Here is an 18,800-nt window from a genome sequence, read left to right as displayed (position 1 = left end):
TTGAACTGGCTGTGGCCCACCACTTAAATCTTACAACCTGCACTAACTAATGGAGCTAGTGGCAATCTCTTTCATCACTGTGTTATTTCTCATGACTTATGACATTGGTGGTAGTTATTTTCCCTATAAGCAAGTCTTCAGGAACACCCTTGAAAGAGTGGCATATGAAAAGCCCATCAATTGCATAGCCTCAAATGGAGTGTCTCACGTGCCATATACACATGATCTGATCTTGATGAAATATGCTAATATTGCATATCTTTAACATCCTGCTCTCAACTGTTATGCCAATGACCAGTACAAAATTTGATGACTGCCAGTCATGTGGCATGCCGAAGTGTTCACTTTGAAAACAGGACCACTCTCTTTCCTACACAGCAACTATCTCAAATTAATGTACTCATGGCATGACAGGTGCCAAGAGTGCAATTAAGTCATTCAGTGTACTCCGTATTCTGAGATTACAGAAAACTGCTGATTAACTTCAACAGAGATCACATTTTGATAATTTAGAAGCTAGAAATGATTACTGCAAAAGCAGCATAGGTTATTGGATGTTCATATTCTGATACCACTAATATTTATCAAAAGCAAACTAATTGTATTGTAACATATTAGAGATTAGAGTTTGAAATATGATCAGTGAATTTCGTAGTAGCAGAGTGGCAACTCAGATGAAGGTTCGGAAAAGGTGACATGGACCTTGTTGGGACCTGCGGTTGTTATAGAAGGCATTATGAAAGCTGTGGAATATGCCAGTATTTTTATTAGTCACATATGCTCCTTCATAGTTTATGGTCTCCCTACCAGATGTGGCGTTCCCAGGAAAACACAATCCATACCAACAGGTCAAAATCACGCTACAGTGGTTTGAGGGATATTTGATGTCCTGATTGCACATAATCTCAGTTGAATTGGTCTGGGGTGTCATTAACCATGCATTGGGGACATGGAGACTCCATGTTCTGATAATGTGCAGCTGTCTTGTATGTCAAGATGAGGCAGCTATCTATTAGGTGACTAGGTGTAGTATGAAACTGGATGTTGTGATGCAAAAGTGGTCTCCTAATTATATGCTTCAGTTTCACCAACAAAAGTTGTCTTACATGAAAAGCCATTTGTTATTGCGTGTTTCATAATAATATAATAAAAATAGCTGTTCTCAAGATTTCACACAAATTCCTCACTTTCTCACTTACATATTAAACCATCTTCATTTTCTCCATATAAGTAAAGTTTCATTTTGTACATATTCTTTTAAGGTGTACTCCAGAAATGATATCAATACTGAAACGTAATTCCTGTGGAAAAGCTTTGGACATTGCACGCACTGCCTGTGACATGTTGGGTGGGAATGGCATTTCTGATGAATATCATATTATTAGACATGTTCTGAATCTGGGATCAGTCAATACATATGAAGGTAAGGTCATATACTTTTTCTGTCTTTTTTCCTCTTTGTTTCCTGAAAGCAAATAATGGACAACTGCACTTGATCAATCTGTTATAGGTACTCACGATATCCATGCTCTCATTCTTGGGAGAGCTATAACTGGAATACAAGCATTTAGCTAAAAGCTGGACTAAATATTGTGTTGCTACTGAATATTTATGCATTGCTGTATTTTCTGAGGTATGTGTGACAATACTTATTCACTGTGATTCTAAAATATGTAAATAATACTCTACATATTTATTTATTTATTGCTGTATTCTGAATGAGAATATCCAGTGTGTTTTACTCAAAGTTTACCTGGAATAGAAAAAGTAAATCAGTCACCAATCCAAAGATTGCACTTTACCACCAAGCCACACTTACCTGCAATATGAAGCGTAAATTTTATGTCAACACTGTAAGTTCTAGTTTTCTGTCCATAAAATTTATTAATAATAACTGACACTGAACTGATGTTTGACTGTGTGTGGAAAATATAATGAGGGAAACAGGACATACAATTTCCTAACTCTGGCTATGATTCCTATACAATGAATAATGTTTGTAGAAGTATGAAGCCACAATTGTTTAGTTTATTGTTTATCCAATCATATGTCTAACATCAGTTTGATACAAAGAGAAAACACAAGTAAAAGTTTACTGACAAGAATTAGGAAATAGATCTGCTGTTCACTTGCCCCATGGGTGATGCATCTGTTCATTTAAAAGATTATAAGATCACACTAACTTTTATTACTGACTTTCAAGTACTATGTAAGAACATGTTATTTCTCATAAATACTGAACATTTACTGGAAACACTGACTTCTGTTTCTGAAATGTTCAATATACTGTCTTCTTTCATAAACAGCACTGCATCCTGCTGCTGATTTTTATAGACTTACTAGCTGACAAACCCAGCATTGCGTGGATATTAATTTTGCCAATTTTCTATTAGAAATGAAACCTTGTATGTATTTGAGCAGTATACTTGGTGTGAGATGTGCAGTTTTGTGAATATCACTATGGCAATGCCTCTCCATATCTCTGTAGGCAGCTATAGTTTTCGTCTAATGCCGTTTGTGCTTCACAGTTCAAACATGCCAAAAGCACAAGCAGGTGTAAGGGATTACCTTAAGTTGACTTGACTAGGAGTGTTTTAGTACTTAAGAATAAGTTTATTTAAATGTCATGCATGATGCAAAAGTTTCTCCTGATCTGTATATCATACAATGATATAATTTTATAGTTACATTCAGCAGCTTTTGTCGATAGTGTCTGCAAACTGTGTTGTGAATAGAGTTAGTAGCAAAGGAGTAAAAAATGTAAATGTCATGCACAATGTAGCAGTTCTTCATGCATCTCAGTGTTAATGTAGTCATATGTCCTGAACTGTGGTGGGTAGGTGGTTCTTACCCCTCAGCAATTGTTGCTTGACAGTAATGGATATGTATATCATGTTTGGTTGAAATTGGTCCACTGGTTTAGGAGAAGATGTGGAACACACACACACACACACACACACACACACACACACACACACACACACACCAGCAGCAGTAGCAGCAGATAGTTTTGAAAGCTAGGGTATTTTTGTATAATTTTATATGTTTTGGCCGTACTAACAGTTTTGCCCCCAGAAAATAGGCACTGGGAAGAAATTCTGTCTCATAATTTATTGTTTTATCAGGTGAAGTTTTCTTTTGGCGCAACAACAACTTTCTCTGACAAAACTACTGCTAGATGCATGTAAACTAACCTGCTTGTAAACGTGTGTTTACATCTGTGTAACTATGTGTGCACTATAGTTCAATTCTTTTATCTTGGCGGCTCGCGCATGCCCGCCCAGATGCGGGAGATTGCTGCGTTGCCAGTTGCACACGACGCACGCACCAAGAGAAGCAGTGCCATAGTAAAGAATAGTTCACAAGCTTACATTTAGGGGGGAGCGCGCAGTTCATGAAGTAAAGCTACCACGTCCGCATTAACCCTTTCGCTGCTACAAAGACGTGCTCCCTGCATTCCGCGCTGTGCGCGTTTGTCACTGCACTGCTCGCCTGTGCAGACACATGGTGTTCTGACTGCTTTGACACACTTATCATTCGATTTCAGAAAAACTATTTGGCCCAAAAATTAGATTTTTACACATCTTCTTGACTGATACCTTCCCCCCATAAATGAATTAATTTTTTTTTGATGTTCAACGCAGTTATTATGCAGCATTAAATATAGTAAACCACTGCACGAAATTTTTGAAGAGTTTGCAGAGGTAAAAGTCCATAGAGTATACTTTCCGTATGGTCGATTTTAGTTGCCACAACGTTGAGAATGAAATGTGGACAAGATACCTAAATTTCATGTAAAATTTACTGTATAACAATATCTCATTTAATTTAAGTACCACATAGGTGTCGTATGTAATATTGAGAAATATTCCATCTTTCGCGACTGTAACAAAAGTTTTATTTACACTGGGCACGTTTGGCTTTATTTAAAAGCACTTCAAGCGATCAAAAGGAAGTAGACAAAATACATTAAACAAAACTGTGGACTTACAAAAACATTAGGACTCCATCTATCAGTGAAGTGTTCTGAGCTATGTCAAATATGATTTTTGTGTGTGGCACACACAAACAGCATTTATTTGCTAAAACACTGATCAGCCGACACAAACGTTGAATATTGTGTTACCGCAGCACAAAACTATGAAAGGTGACTTGGCAATGGAGGAGACAAAATACTATCCTCTGAAGATGCTTCAAAAGAGAGAAATGCGTCTGGCCTAAATAAGTCGCTTATTACAGTTGCGGAAGAGGAATATATTTCAATACCATTGGTAAAACTGCAACTGTGGAACAAAAACAAGAAAGAGAACATGAGTACCTTTGTGTATGTGCCATACCTTTCGTTGATTGAAGTGCTTTAAAATAAAGCCAAACTTGCCCAGTGTAAATAAAACTTTTGTTACAGTCGCGAAAGATGGAATATTTCTCAATATTACATATGACACCTATGTGGTACTCAAATTAAATGAGATATTGTTATACAGTAAATTTTATATGAAATTTAGGTATCTTGTCCACATTTCAATCTCAACATTGTGGCAACTAAAATCGACCATACGGAAAGTATACTCTATGGACTTTTACCTCTGCAAACTCTTCAAAATTTCGTGCAATGGTTTACTACATTTAATGCTGCACAATAACTGTGTTGAACATCGAAACAAAACTAAGTCATTTATGGGGGGAAGATATCAGTCAAGAAGATGTGTAAAAATCTAATTTTTGGGCCAAATAGTTTTTGTGAAATGGAATGATAAGTGTGTCAAAGCAGTGGGAACACCATGTGTCTGCACAGGCTAGCAGTCCAGTGATGACAAAATCACACACAGCGTGGAATGCGGGGAGCACATGTCTGCAGCAGCGAAAGGGTTAATGAAGAAACAAAGCACTAGAAATTTCAAAAAATTGCATTCAAACGAATAAAATTCGTGAAGTAAGACACTGCGATATTGTTTTTAAATAAAGAAAATATTAAGCACCGCACAAGGTTTGAACTCATAATCTTTTGCTTAGTAGCCCAACACCTTAACCGTTACAACCTTCTGCTTAGTAGCCCAACACCTTAACCATTACGCTAACGCAGCTCATCTTACAATGTAACTACATGAGGAGTCTAACACGTCATGCAAAAGACTGACAAACACTGTTGGTATGACTATGAATTACTGACGCTTCGTCGAAGTAAAATAGGAAATAAACACTTACCGCTGTTCTTTATTGCGAAAAAGCGGTTAGTGAGATTGATACAAACACCTTTCCTTGCTATCGCCTGAATTAGGAGTCTTATTACTTGTTAGGTTTAATTAATTAATAGAATATGAAGCAATTGGTATAAAGAATGTTTTTTCCAAACTTTCTTTTGTGGCGGCGTTCGTAGCGACAAGCAATTCGCTGTAGAAACGGTTTATGAAGTCACCGTCACACTTTTAATAGCGGGCCGACCGGTCCGCTGGAACAGTGAACAGAAAGATGAAAACCCAAACACTCTGATTAAATAAAAGTCGGTACTTATCTTTATTAACGAAGATACAGCAACACAGTAGTGAACTCCGTGTCTACAGAAATCTGTCTAGTTCGAGTCGGAGCGGCTAGGTCAGCGTCGGCTGACGACAAACAACAACTCTGCTGCGATGAACACACGACTGACTAGCAAGTAAACAATTCGGTGGCGAGTATACAACTGAGCGGCGAATACAGAACTGTCCTAGCGCTCACGACTCCAGCGCTTAAGAACCCAGAAGCCAGCGGTGGCGCGCGCAGACTTGCGGCGATTTCCTGTCTCGCTGGCGCTGCTTATGTGGATGGCGTCTGGACTTTGATGCTGCCAACCTTTTGGCAGCAGGCTCGGGTGGCATTACTGGCTAGGATATAACACTTTCTATAAAAGAAAGTCTGCTATCAAGACATTGATTTTGTTCTTTTACTTTATTTATGACTGAACGTTTCTAAAACTGAAAACACTCATCCGTGCTCTGCACTGCAGTCGAGATCTGGCAACGTCATTCTCTGTTCATTGGCTGACTGTGTTTTGTGACGTCAGATGCGCAGAACGAACCTAAACGTGGCCGCCAACATAAATGACGTGCACTATAGGTGCATGTAGCCATTGAACGGAGAGGTGAGGGGGTGAATGCAACTTCGCAGAGTCACACGGGCTTCTGATTTGTGCACACAGGCTGCCCCATGTAGGCACAGGAATCTCCGCACTCCAGACAGGGAGACAAATGCAGCAGTCATGTACGTCTATGTAATTTGAAGAATATTATCATGCATTTCTTGTTTGTGGCTGGTATATTCTGCAGATTATAAAGTCAGTGTGAAATGAAATGATTGTCTACAGTTTTTCACAACAAAAACAATCTAGAAACAATAAAGACACACCTGAACACAGTAAAGCCATTGTTTGTACTTCTGACAAGTACGTATTGATGAGGAGTGATTCTGGGACTCTTGATGTGCCAGCACTGACCCGTTTCCTTTACATGTCACTTCAGTTCATAGATAGTTTGCGTATAAAAATAGTAGTAGTAGTAGTAGTAGTAGTAGTAATAGTAATAGTAATAGTAATAGTAATAGTAATAATAATAATAATAATAATAATAATAAAGTCCACCTTACTAAGGTACCAATCTGGCAGTGTCGCTGCAAGTCCTCAGTGGTGCATGAATAATTTAGTCTCAGATCCTGAAATTGTATTAGTTGGTGTTCTCACAGTTCAGGGATGGATGTAACACCATTGATTTAATTTTGATACTCTTCCTTATTTATTCAGATTAAGTTCCACGCAACTGATGACCAGTTCTCACACTTTTTCATAGTATCAGCAGTTTATAAAAATAATTTCATTAGTAATACTCATCTAATCAGTCCACTTTCTCTCCAGATAATAGCACTAGTTGGCCAAGTTAGTTACCGAATATAATGGACTTTTGACAGTGGCAGGATAACTCATCGATAGCGCTCTAACAGGTTCAACAATCATGTCTCCCTTATCCATATTTACACCTATCACTGACTGACTACACAAGGAAGTTCATACACGTTTATTTTCACAGCTGAGCACAGATCTTTTCACTGATGTGTTGACAAAATAATTGCTGATTGTGGGACTGATTAAGGTACAGTGCTCGTGGTGCAGGGTGCGGTGGCTAGAAGCCAGGATGCAGCAAATGGGTGGTGGAGCTGAGGTTGAGCCCAGATGGCAGAGGACAGCAGCTGCAAATGTAACAAGTTCTTTTATTGACACATCTGCACTGCTTGATGCATAGGGTCAGTGTCCAGCTGGCTGCCAAATTCTGCTTGGCTGTCTGCCCGCACAACCCTTGTTGCCGGTGCCGCACTACATCGTGCCAATGACCTTGTTACATAAGCTGGTTGCATGGGCCCTGCACCATCATTGTGCAAATTTTATGCTGCTATGGCTTCTGTGGCCCCAAGTACCATCTGCTGACATCACAGCAGGGGTGCCCACCACACTAGGCCCCCTGTCTGGCAGTGGCTGGTGTGCATGGGAAGAAACCTCCTGCCCCCTGGGCAGGAGTTGGCTGTGCTGCCGGGGATGTACATGAGTGGCCAGTGGTGTCATGCCTCCATAAGTCTGTGGAGAGATGTAGTGTGCAAAACTGCTGTCCTGCAGTGGCCTCGACTAATAACCTCTGTTGACAAGCCCATGTCGTGTCCTCATTTGGCACAGCTGCATCATCTCGGTTGGGCTGCGAGACTAAGAATAATTCTATTAAAAAAATGACTAGTGCTTGTGGCTGGCAGCAAGATGTGTATGCACCACTACCAGTAACAGATGGCATCTATATTCAAGTGTGTGCCAGTTTAAGGTTTTCAGCATTCCTGTGAGTCAAACAAACCTGTGACCATTCATACTACTTTTACTTGTTTACATTCAATATACATGTCAGTACTAATTGTTATGGGCCCCATACACTTGAAATGGAATGTGGAAGTGTTTTTAAGCAGTTTCCTGTGTAGATTGACTGCATTATCCTACTATGCTACCAATGAACAATGAACAATGTTTTTTTTTTAGTCCTACTGCCCCAACAGTTATCATTCCAGTGGGAGACAGCACCTTAAACCTGTTGGTAAAAGTGATAAGTGTAGAACTTTGAAGTTCTTCCCAGTCCTGGCCTTCCTCTGGACCAACCATTGACTCACCACTCAAAGTCTAGTTGTCGACATCTTGTATTTCCTGGAGAAGAAACAGTACCCTTGGGAGAGGATAGTAGTTCACGCTCCTTTGACAGAAGTCTACCCAACCATCCATTCTCACCGGCTTTCAAATGCTTGATAGCAGCCTGGACAATTTCCAATTCTTTGCAAACACCAAGTACTTCACCCAGTGCCTGAGAGCAGCATTCACAGTGAGGCTGCATGTGGGTGGTGCAATGTTTATCTGAACAACAAACAGTAATTAAATTGGCTAGATAAAACATCTACTCACCAAGCAGTGGCAGAAAACACACATAAAAGAATGTTGTAATTAGGCAGGCTTTCAGAGTCAGTGGCTCCTTCTTGAGGCAGAAGGGTTGAAGGGGAAGGAAGACAGGTGAGTGAAAAGGACTGGAGAGGTCTAGGAAAAGGGGTAGACTTTGGGAAAGTCACCCAGAACCGCAGGTTGGGGGAGACTTACCACACGGGACGAGAAGGATAGACTGATTATTGAGGACTGCATCGGATGAGATTTGAAAACCTGAAAGCAGACAGAGCATAGTTACTGTGAAGAGATGCTGAGGTGGAAGAAGTTAACATAAATTAAGGCCAGGTGGGTGGTGAGAACCAAGGACATGTTGTAGTGCTAGTTCCCACCTGCGGAGTTCTGAGAAATTAGTGTCTGAGGAAGAATCCAGATGGCATGTTTGGTGAAACAGACACCGAGGTCGTGATAGTCATGTTGTAGAGTGTGCATGTTGCATGTTGCCAGTATACACCCTCTGCCTTTGTCCATTCATCCTAATTGATAATTTGGTGGTCGTCAAGCTGATGTAAAAGGTCGAACAGTGTTTACATGACAGCTGGTACATGACGTGTTGTTTCACAGGTGGCTCTCCCTTTGATAGTATAAGTTTGCCAGTTACAAGGCTGCTATAGTTGGTGGTAGGAGGGTGCGTAGGGCAAGTCTTGCAGCATGGATGGTCACAGGGGTAAGAGCCATTGGGTAGGGAGATGGGTGCAGAAGGAGCATAGGGTCTGACAAGAATATTGTGGAGATTGGGGGGCGGGGGGAGGGAGGGGAGGGGCGGGGAGGGGAGGGGAGGGGAGGGGGGTGACGAAAACCTGTTCTAGATGTGGTGGGATAAATTTCAGACAGAATGCATCTCATTTCAGGGCATGATTTTAGGAAGTCATTGACCTGTCGAAGTAGCTGATTTATGCATTCCAGTCCAGGACAATACTGAGTCACCAGTGTTGTGTTCTGAAGCTGTTTTTTTGGAGGGATCAGCAGTACCAGGATTGGATTTGATGGCCCGGGAAATCTGCTTTTGAACTAGGCTGGTGAAGTAATTACGTGCAGTGAAGGCTGAGGTGAGACTGGTGGTGTATTGCTGTAAAGTGTCTGCATCTGAACAAATACATTTGCCTTGACATGTCAAATGTTCCCTCCCATACAGCTTTGGCATTTGAGACAAACGTATTTGTTCAGATGCAAACTCTTTAGAGCAATACACCAAGAATTTCACCTCAGCCTTCACTGCACATAATTACCCCACCAGCCAAGTTCAAAAGCAGATTTCCCGGGCCATCCCATCCAATCCTCGTATTGCTGATCACTGTAAAAACAGCTTTGAAGCACACCACTGGTGACTCAGTATTATCCTGGTCTTTAATGTGTAATCAGCTACTTCAACAGGGCCATGACTTCCTAAAAACATACCATGAAATTAGATTCATTCTGTCTGAAATTGTACCCATCACATCTAGAACAGCTTTTTGTTGCCCTCCCAATCTCTGCAATATTCTTGTCGGGTCCTGTGCTCCGTCTGCACCCATCTCCCTACCCTATGGCTCCTAGCCCGGTGACCGTCCTCACTGCAGGACTTGCCATATGCACCCTCCTACCACCACCTATAGCAGCCCTGTAACTGGCAAAAGATATACTATCAAAGGGAGAGCCACCTGTGAAATGACATGTCTTGTACCAGCTGGTATGTAAACACCGTTTGGCCTTTTATATCTGCATGACAACCACCAGATTATCAATTAGGATGAATGGGCATAGGCAGAGGGTGTATATTGGGAGCATGCAATATCCTGTTGCAGAGCATGCTCTACAACATGATAACCATGACCTCGGAGTCTGTTTCACCACACATGCCATCTGTACTCTTTCCCCAGACACCAGTTTCTCAGAACTCTGCAAGTGGGAACTAGCACTACAACATGTCCTTGGTTCTTGCGAACTATCTGGCCTTAATATATGTTAACTTCTTCCATCCCAGCATTTCTTCACAGTAACTACTGTTCTCTTCACTCCACTTTAGTTTTCTACATCTTTCATTGTCTTACCTATCTATTTTTCACCACCCCCTCCCATGTCTGTTACATACAATGTACTTATCTTTTTGCTCTTATTAACTCATGCATGATGTGTAAGCAGTAATCTCTGTCTTGCATATTACCCTGTGTTCCACCTTTAAGCTCTCAGGTTTTCAAATATCATCTGATGCAGTCCCCAACAATCAGTCTTTCCTTCTCATCTTGTGCGGTAAGTCTCCCCTGATCTGCGGTTCTGGGTGACTTTCCCAAAATCTTCCCCTTTTCCTAGACCTCTCCAGTCCTTTTCCTTCACCCCTCTTTCTTCCCCTTCAATCCTTCTGCTTGAAGAAGGGGCCACTGGTTCTAAAAGCTTGCTTAATTACAATTTTCTTTTATGTGTGTGTTCTGCCACCACTTGGTGAGTAGATTTTTTTTATTTATCCAATTAAATTTAAATTATTTTTTCAAAAACTGATTGTTTTTGTTGAACAATAAACAAGTAACTTTAAACTAATCTTGGATTTTTTAGTTTTGTGATTTATTACCCTACAAGGCCTCCAAGTTCCTTTTTAAGATATGAAGTTTCAACACCCAAGAAAGTGGCTTTTGTTAAATTTCAGTGAATTGTTGAAGATTACTTTGTCTCAAACTTCTGTTGAAATCATCTTCATTAACAGATTCACATGGGGAAATGATTTTCCAAAAATATATTGCTGCTAAAGTTTGCAGAGTACACAACTATAGCTCAAAACCATTGATTTATTGTCAAATATGTTACACACAGCACTCAGAGCTTCCAAAAATTCTCAAAAATGTATCATTTAGCACACGTGTACCAACTGAAATCAGGAGGCAGTGGTTGTCTAAATGATGGGTTCTGCTGCCAAAATGTAGTTTGCAATTGACATTGTAGTACAGATCTTTTGCAGCACTCACAGATGTTTGAAGATACACAATATATTATGATACACACAAGCCTTAATACAAACAATAAAATATTTCTAGAATTCTGCATCAGTTTTACCTGACACATGACGTGGTCTCACACCATGGAAAAACTGAAAGTTAGTTTACATATTTAAATAAACATGTGCAATGTTTGGGTCTTTTTACTTAGCTGAATTTGTCACATATTCTACACTAGCATGCCACAGATGAATACTGTAACATCAATTTATGTCGTTTATAAGAGTGAAAATTGTGGAATACCAACCATTTAGGGCAGCTAACAGCAGAATGATTAATGTTTCATGTTGTCTGCTCAGATAATCTGAAATCTGTTTCTTGTCACATTTATTAATGAGAAATATCTATCTGCCTTTCTTAAAATATCTAATAACACTCATGCTGGTGATGCTATAACTGCTATATCAGCTTTGATTCTCTGCTTTATGTTAACTAAATTAAAATGTTATGACCAATTTGTAACTAGATTTAAGACATTTCCCCTTATAAATCACTTCCCTTACTAATTGTTCAAGGTAAATTTTAGATAAGGATTCATAACAATATCACACAAATCCCTGTTGTTTTTGCTTGCCGTAATCATTATAGAGTTTTCCAGCCTATAGTTAGTAAGTTGAAATCTTCCCATACCATAACGTAATAAGGTAACTCACAGTTTATGAATTTCCATTATTGTTCATACTGTTTTTGAACAGTAGCTGAGAGGGTGTGGTACCATGTTTCTCAGTGATAACGATGAGGAAAAACTTTGACAATACATACTGTTTAGAGTGACCTGCAATAAACTTAGCTGCATCAGGCCAACACACAACAAATGGAAAATAATATGGTTGGACATAAATGTCATGCATGGGACTGATGACTTCGCTGTTTGTTCCCTCCCCCAAATCAATCAACCAATCAAACAAATGTCATGCAGGGAGATGAGATACACTTTTCAAGTAATTGAAATGTGTATACATATAGCTTGTTTAATTGTGGAAATACCTTTGTATTAGCAGTGAAAAGGTTGTTGTTGTTGTGGTCTTCAGTCCTGAGACTGGTTTGATGCAGCTCTCCATGCTACTCTATCCTGTGCAAGCTTCTTCATCTCCCAGTACCTACTGCAACCTACATCCTTCTGAATCTGCTTAGTGTATTGATCTCTTGGTCTCCCTCTACGATTTTTACCCTCCACGCTGCCCTCCAATGCTAAATTTGTGATCCCTTGATGCCTCAAAACATGTCCTACCAACCGATCCCTTCTTCTAGTCAAGTTGTGCCACAAACTTCTCTTCTCCCCAATCCTATTCAATACCTCCTCATTAGTTACGTGATCTACCCACCTTATCTTCAGCATTCTTCTGTAGCACCACATTTCGAAAGCTTCTATTCTCTTCTTGTCAAAAGTGGTTATCGCCCATGTTTCACTTCCATACATGGCTACACTCCACACAAATACTTTCAGAAACGACTTCCTGACACTTAAATCTATACTCGATGTTAACAAATTTCTCTTCTTCAGAAACAATTTCCTTGCCATTGACAGTCTACATTTTATATCCTCTCTACTTCGACCATCATCAGTTATTTTACTCCCTAAATAGCAAAACTCCTTTACTACTTTAAGTGTCTCATTTCCTAATCTAATCCCCTCAGCATCACCCGATTTAATTTGACTACATTCCATTATCCTCGTTTTGTTTTTGTTGATGTTCATCTTATATATTCCTTTCAAGACACTGTCCATTCCGTTCAACTGCTCTTCCAAGTCCTTTGCTGTCTCTGACAGAATTACAATGTCATCGGCAAACCTCAAAGTTTTTACTTCTTCTCCATGAATTTTAATACCTGCTCCGAATTTTTCTTTTGTTTCCTTTACTGCTTGCTCAATATACAGATTGAATAACATCGGGGAGAGGCTACAACCCTGTCTCACTCCTTTCCCAACCACTGCTTCCCTTTCATACCCCTCGACTCTTATAAGTGCCATCTGGTTTCTGTACAAATTGTAAATAGCCTTTCGGTCCCTGTATTTTACCCCTGCCACCTTCAGAATTTGAAAGAGAGTATTCCAGTTAACGTTGTCAAAAGCTTTCTCTAAGTCTACAAATGCTAGAAACGTAGGTTTGCCTTTTCTTAATCTTTCTTCTAAGATAAGTCGTAAGGTTAGTATTGCCTCACGTGTTCCAACATTTCTACGGAATCCAAACTGATCCTCCCCGAGGTCCGCATCTACCAGTTTTTCCATTCGTCTGTAAAGAATTCGCGTTAGTATTTTGCAGCTGTGACTTATTAAACTGATAGTTCGGTAATTTTCACATCTGTCAACACCTGCTTTCTTTGGGATTGGAATTACTATACTCTTCTTGAAGTCTGTGGGTATTTCGCCTGTCTCATACATCTGGTGCACCAGATGGTAGAGTTTTGTCATGACTGGCTCTCCCAAGGCCATCAGTAGTTCTAATGGAATGTTGTCTAACTCCCGGGGCCTTGTTTCGACTCAGGTCTTTCAGTGCTCTGTCAAACTCTTCACGAAGTATCTTTTCTCCCATTTCATCTTCATCTACATCCTCTTCCATTTCCATAATATTGTCCTCAAGTACATCGGCCTTGTATAAACCCTCTATATACTCCTTCCACCTTTCTGCCTTCCCTTCTTTGCTTAGAACTGGGTTGCCATCTGAGCTCTTGATATTCATACAAGTGGTTCTCTTCTCTCCAAAGGTCTCTTTAATTTTCCTGTAGGCAGTATCTATCTTACCCCTAGTGAGACAAGCCTCTACATCCTTACATTTGTACTCTAGCCATCCCTGCTTAGCCATTTTGCACTTCCTGTCAATCTCATTTTTGAGACTTTTGTATTCCTTTTTGCCTGCTTCATTTACTGCATTTTTATATTTTCTCCTTTCATCAATTAAATTCAATATTTCTTCTGTTACCCAAGGATTTCTATTAGCCCTCGTCTTTTTACCTACTTGATCCTCTGCTGCCTTCACTACTTCATCCCTCAGAGCTACCCATTCTTCTTCTACTGTATTTCTTTCCCCCATTCCTGTCAATTGTTCCCTTATGCTCTCCCTGAAACTCTCTACAACCTATGGTTCTTTCAGTTTAGCCAGGTCCCATCTCCTTAAATTCCCGCCTTTTTGCAGTTTCTTCAGTTTCAATCTGCAGTTCATAACCACTAGATTGTGGTCAGAATCCACATCTGCCCCTGGAAATGTCTTACAATTTAAAACCTGGTTCCTAAATCTCTGTCTTACCATTATGTAATCTATCTGATACCTTTTAGTATCTCCAGGATTCTTCCAGGTATACAACCTTCTTTCATGATTCTTGAACCAAGTGTTAGCTATGATTAAGTTATGCTCTGTGCAATATTCTACAAGGCGGCTTCCTCTTTCATTTCTTCCCCCCAATCCATATTCACCTACTATATTTCCTCCTCTCCCTTTTCCTACTGACGAATTCCAGTCACCCATGACTATTAAATTTTCGTCTCCCTTCACTACCTGAATAATTTCTTTTATCTCGTCATACATTTCATCAATTTCTTCATCATCTGCAGAGCAGTGAAAAGGTGTGGTGCACATTCAGAGAACGTTTCATTATTGGTTCCTTTTCCTTTGAAGATATATGCAGTGGTAAATTTTAAACAGTTGTTTTTTCTGCAAGTGAGTATTTACTGTGGTTTTAAGAAACACCATTATTTTCTGTGCACAAGAGAGGTAAGTATCCATAAAATAACAATCACCTAGAGTGCAGCGCATTCAGTGACTGCAGCTCCTGCCCCAACAATTGCTAAAATAAAAGTGTCATTGAGTAACATTGTGGATATGCTACAACCCTGTCTCACTCCTTTCTCAATGTCTCACTCCTTTCTCAACCACTGCTTCCCTTTCATGCCCTTGGTCTATTATAACTGAGATATCTGTATAAGTTCCATATAATCCTTCACTCCCTTTAGTTTACTCCTGTCACCTTCAGAATGTCAAAGAGTGTGTTCCAGTCAACATTGTCAAAAGCCTTCTCTGAATATACACAAGCTGTAAACATGGGTTTCCATTTCCTCAACCTGTTTACAAGACCTAAGATAGGTTGTTGGGTCAATATTGCCTCACATGTTCCAATGTTTTCCAAAACCCAAACCTATCTTCTCCGAGGTCAGCTTCTACCAGTTTTTTTTCATTCTTATGTAAATAATTCATGTTAGTATTTTGCAACCATGACTTATTAAACTGATAGTTCAATAATATTCACACCTGTCTGCACCTGCTTTCTGTGGAATTAGATTTATTATTTGAAGTCTGAGGGTGTTTTGCCTGTCTCATACATCTTGCAAACCAGATGGAAGAGCTTTGTAATGGCTGGTTCTTCCAATGCTATCAGTAGTTATGACAGAATGTTGTCAACTCCTTAGGTCTTTTGGTGCTCTGTCAAATTCTTCTGACGGTGTCATATCTTCCATCTCATCTTCGTCCACACCTTCTTTAATATCTATAACATTGCCCTCAAGTACATCTCTCGTGGACAGACCCTCTATATACTCCTTCTACCGTTCTGTTCTTTGCTTGGTACTGGATTGCTATCTGACCTCTTGATAGCCACACAGCTAGTTTTCTTTTCTCCAAAGGCCTCTTTAATTTTTCTGTAGGTGGTACCTATCTTCCCCCTAGTTATACATGCTTCTATAGACTTACGTTTTTCCTCTATCATTCTGCTTAGCCATTTTGCACTTTTGTGAATTGCATGTTTTAGACATTTGTATTCTCTTTTGGCACTTCATTTGTTGAATTTTTATATTTTCTTCTTTCATGAGTTAAATTTAGTATCTCCTGTGATGTCCAAGGATTTCTGCAGGCCTGGTCTTTTTACCTATTAGATCCTCTGCTGCCTTCACTATTTCATCTCTCAAGCTATCAATTTGTCTTCTACCGTGTTCATTTCCATCGTTCTTGCAATCTATTCTTCTGTTTTATCCACAGTTCATAACCAATAAGTTATGGTCAAAGTCCACAGCTGCTCCACAAATGTCTTACAGTTTAAAATCTGGTTCCAAAAATCTCTGTCTTGCTGTTATGTAATCATCTGAAACTTCCCATTATCTCAGGTGTCTTCCATGATTGTTGATTCTTGAGCCAAGTATTGGTGATGATTAAAATATGCTCTGAGCAAAATTTTACCACGCAGATTACTTTTTTGTTCCTTTCCCCCAGTCCATATTTTCCTACTATTTTCCCTTCTCTTCCTCTTCCTACTGCTGAATTCCAGTCACCCATCACAATTAAATTTTTCTCTCCCATAAGTGTCTGAATAATTTCTTCTGTCTGATCATACATTGTTTCACCCTCCTCATTATCAGCAGAGCCAGTTTGCATATAAACTTGTACTATTGTTGTGGGTGTTGGCTTTATGCCCATCCTGTGTATAATAATGTGTTCACTGTGCTGCGCATAGTAGCTTACCCACATTGCTATGAGGGTCGCCCAGAAAGTAAAGCACCAATTTTTTTTTCTCAGCCAAAAACAATGCTACAAATGCAGAATACTCCATATGTATTATTTGAAGTCTCCTGAGAGAGAGAGCGCGTCAAGATTCTGTCTCTTCTGACAGATAGTGTAGCCGCAGAGGACAGTTTCAAAATGGCATCTGTAGGAGATACATGTTACAGCAACATGCCATCATTGAATTTCTCACTGCAGAGAAAGAAACTGTGGTGAATATTCACAAATGCTTGTGCACAGTCTATGGAGCATATGCTGTCAACAGAAGTACAGTTAGTTGCTGGGCATGGAGGGTGAGGTCGTCAGAAGGTGATTTGGTGGAGCTCCATTATTTGCAGCAGTGTCTGTCACACCTGACACACCTAGCCTAGCCCCCTTGGACTTCCACTTGTTTGGGCCATTAAAGAATGCCATTCGTGAAGACCTTTTGCTGATGAGGAGGTGATTCACACAGTGAAGCATTGGCTCCACCACCAGGACCCGGATTGGTACTGACAGGGCATACACTCCCTTGTTTCACGCTTGAGGAAGGCCATAGGATGGGATGGAGATTACGTGGAAAAATAGGGTATGTAGATGAAACACCATTCTTTCATGTGTGTAATTCTTGTTATCTTCAATAAAGGATTGTTGAAGAAAAAAATGTGGTGCGCTACTTTCTGGGCAACCCTCATATTTTCTTATTCATTATTAGACCTACACCTGCATTATCCCTATTTGATTTTTTATTGATGACAGTGTACTCACCTGACCAGAAGTTCTCTTTATCCTGCTACCAAACTTCACTAATCCCCATCCCATCTAACTTCAACCTAAGCATTTCCTTTTTTTTAAATTTTATAATCTACCTACCCAGTTGCGGGATCTAACACTGCATGCTCCAATCCGTAGAATGCCAGTTTTGTTTTTCCTAATGATGAAATTCTCCAGAGTAGTCCCCACCTGGAGTTCCAAATGGGAAATTGTTTTGCCTCCGGAATATTTTACCCAAGAGGATCCCATCATCATTTAACTATATGGTAGAGTTGCATGTCCTTGGGAGAAGTAATGGCTATAGTTTCCCCCTTGCTTTCAGCTATTCACAGTACCAGCACAGCAAGACCATATTGTCTGACATTATTGTAACAGATCAGTCAATCATGCAGACTGTTTCCCTACAACTACTAAAGAGGCTGCTGCCCCTCTTCTGGAACCACATTTTTCTGGCCTCTCCACAGTATTAATAATATAATATTGTTTCTTATATGGCAATTACATTGTCTGGAAGAAAGTTTATTATTTGAAAGTCATATTTCTGTTAGAGACACAACTAGGAGGATCAAACTCAATGAAATATCTAATATTTTGAACAAAATTTATTAGTGTCAGTGTACTGCATGTAAATGTAAGCAGTTTGGAAACACTCTTGATAAATACTCTTTTATTTTAGGTTGTACCAAAAGTGCCAATTTGTGTCATGAATGGTGAAAGTTTGTGATCGTCCTCCAACATGGAAAAAACTCCAGTGAGAATCCATACTGTCTCAAAATCAGTGTACAGGTATGCAATACACATGGAGCATAGTATCAGAAGATGCAACACAGACATTTGTGCACAAGTTTTGGAATAATGAGTGTCCTGTAGCTTTAAGTAATGAACATCTAGTCTGAACTATGAATCTAATACTGAAGACTGCAGATTATGATATTTTCTGTACACCAAAGTTGCTGTGGTATTGTATGAACTAAAATGCTTTCATGATGCATTTGTTAATAAATAATTTTTATTTTTACTCAATTAAGTGCAATACCAAAAACATCATATTAAAAATTTTATTCTATATTATTATATGACTCTGTTGAAATGAAAGTCTGAATATTG

At 39.6% G+C, this 18,800-nt stretch overlaps 1 protein-coding gene and 1 pseudogene across 1 annotated transcript in view; both read left to right on the top strand.

Moving 5' to 3' along the window:
- The window catches only part of LOC126470764 (glutaryl-CoA dehydrogenase, mitochondrial-like), a 413,687-nt pseudogene extending 395,105 nt beyond the window's left edge, over positions 1 to 18,582 (top strand).
- LOC126470763 (glutaryl-CoA dehydrogenase, mitochondrial-like) overlaps positions 1 to 18,800 on the top strand; it is a 428,045-nt gene that overhangs the window by 67,721 nt on the left and 341,524 nt on the right. The gene's annotated exons all lie outside the window — the stretch shown is intronic.

Source organism: Schistocerca serialis, chromosome 3 (genome assembly GCF_023864345.2).
Source record: "Schistocerca serialis cubense isolate TAMUIC-IGC-003099 chromosome 3, iqSchSeri2.2, whole genome shotgun sequence".
Taxonomy (NCBI): Eukaryota; Metazoa; Arthropoda; class Insecta; order Orthoptera; family Acrididae; genus Schistocerca; species Schistocerca serialis.
The sequence above is the reverse complement of the archived record's forward strand: the minus strand, read 5'-3'. Positions and strand labels throughout refer to the sequence as shown.